Here is a 2656-nt window from a genome sequence, read left to right on the forward strand (position 1 = left end):
TCTTGTTACATCTTAATTGTTATCCTATCCCTTGTATCCTCCCATTCTTCCCTCCCTCCCATTTTCCCCCTATTCCCCTCTCTTATGACTGTTCCTGAAGGGGCCTTCCTCCCCCTGTATATGCTCAGAGGGTATCAAGTCTCTTCTTGGTAACCTGCTATCCTTCCTCTGAGTGCCACCAGGTCTCCCCTTCCACGGGACATGGTCAAATGTGAGGCACCAGAGTACGTGTGAAAGTCATACCCCACTCTCCACTCAACTGTGGAGAATGTTCTACCCATTGGCTAGATCTGGGTAGGGGTTTAAAGTTTACTGCCTGTATTGTCCTTGGTTGGTGCCTTAGTTTGAGCAGGACACCTGGGCCCAAATCTGCCTATCATAATGTTCTACTTGTAGATTTCTAGGGCCCTCTGGATCCTTCTACTTTGCTATTCTCCCATGCTTCTCTCATCTAGAGTCCCAATAGGATGTCCTCCCCTCTGTCTCAGTTTCCTGGTAAGTGAAGGCTTTGGTGGGACATGCCCCTTGGGCTAGTATGCAGATATAAGTGAGTATATACCATTTGATTCTTTCTTTTTCTGGGTTAACTCACTCATTATGATCATTTCTAGCTCAATCCATTTATCCACAAATTTCGGGAATTCCTTGTTTTTAATAGTTGAGTAGTATTCTATAGTGTATATGTACCACAGTTTCTTTATTCATTCTTCTACTGAGGGGCACTTAGGCTGTTTCCATGTTCTGGCTATTATGAACCAGGCTGCTATGAACATGGTTGAGCAAATTTTCTTGTTTGTGTGCTGGAGCATCTTCTGGGTATATTCCAAGGAGTGGAATAGCTGGGTCTTGAGGAAGCCCTGTTCCCATTTTTCTGAGATAGCACCAGATAGATTTCCAAAGTGGCTGTACTAGTTTGCATTCCCACCAGCATGAAGAAGTGTTCCTCTCTCCCCACATCCTCACCAGCATGTGGTGTCACTTGAATTTTTGATCTTAGCCATTCTGATGGGTGTAGATCAACAGGAAACAAACAAAGTTTCCAATTTTTACTCCTAAGTAAATGGCCAACCCAATCATTTTTCTTTGCTAAATTCTTTTTCCTGTTGCAGTTAAGAGAAATATAAATAGAGAGCTGTTTGAAAGTAGAGACCTATAGCTATACATAGCTACTATAACTTCAGAGGAAAATAAGGTAAATTTTGTAAACTATGTATACTGGGAGAGCACATTCCATTTGCCACGAGTGTTACTGCTCTTCCCATTTCTGTCTTGTGTGTGCTGTCTCGGGAGGCAACAGTTCTCTTCACGTGGCCAAAATAAACACTGAAACGAATCACGTGGTTTATCTTCTACCCCGGGAGATGAAGAATGCTTTCTTATATTTGTATCACCTACACACTGCAAAAAGATTCCCTATGACCGATAATCTGTTCTCCTCAATCATTTCCACTCAGCCACAAAATCGAATCATGTAATTGAGCATCACAATTGGCTTATGGCAGGAAATGTGTTATTATGATACAGATCAGAAATGTGCTTCAAAGACTCTATGTATTTATGTCAAGGCTGCTGGGAGTTAGTGCAGCCTTCAGGAGTAAGGCCTAAACGAAGGAAGGGAGATCACTGGACAACCTTGAAGAATATACTGGGCCTTTATTCTACATCTCATAGTGTTGCTGGGAGTGACTTTGTTTCATCATGCACAGCCCATCATTATGTTCTGCCTCCTGACAGAAACCAAAGCAATGAAGCTTTGGGATGATGGGTTAAGACTCCGAAACCCTTAGTCAAAACCAATCATCCCAAGTCAAAGCTGATGATGGTAGTCATGCTGCCACAATCAGAATACTGTCTAACATGTCTGCCAGGTAGTGTGGTCTGAGGATCAAGATACTGACAAAGTGGTCCAGTCTTATGCTCCCTGAAAAGAGCTAAGTCATTATAGTTTCAAATATTACTCATTCTATGAACAATTTCCTTCTCTAACAGAAAAAAAAATTCTCAATAATTCTATCTTATACAGTCTCATGATGCCAAATTGAAATCTATATTTTACTTTAAATATTTGTAAATTGAGAAAAATGGAGCCAGGTGTGGAGGTGCATGCCTTTAATCCCAGCTCTCAGGAGGCAGAGGCAGGAGGATCATTGTGAGTTCGAGGCCTGCCTGATCTACAAAGTGAGTCCAGGACGGCCAAGGATACATAGAGAAGTCCTGTCTGGGGAAAAAAAAAAAAAAAAAAAGGAAATGGTCACAGAGAAAAAGAATTGAACACAGTATTAAACACACTCACCAGATGATGTATCATTCAGTACTTAACTCATGCATTGCCCATAAATGGCATTTATAACCTTAGAATGTGAATCTAACCCATAGTCTTTTTACAGTAACTTTGTAACTATAATTATCGGAAACAAAGTAAGACGATGACGACGACGACAAAATAATATTTAATCTTTCATCCTACCTGAGAGCGCTTAAGGTCACTGAGTCAAGAGAACAAGAAGGCCGCAGGAGCAGCTCTGTTTCTCCAGCTGTTAAAGCTTTACAAACAGGGTGTAAGAGAAGTACAGAATACCAACCAGATTGCTATGGCTAAAAGAAAAGAAAGACGTGAGGGCTAAGCAGCCCAGGGGACCTTCCAAAGGGAGGCTTG

Source organism: Acomys russatus, chromosome 26, assembly GCF_903995435.1.
Source record: "Acomys russatus chromosome 26, mAcoRus1.1, whole genome shotgun sequence".
In the NCBI taxonomy this organism is placed as follows: Eukaryota; Metazoa; Chordata; class Mammalia; order Rodentia; family Muridae; genus Acomys; species Acomys russatus.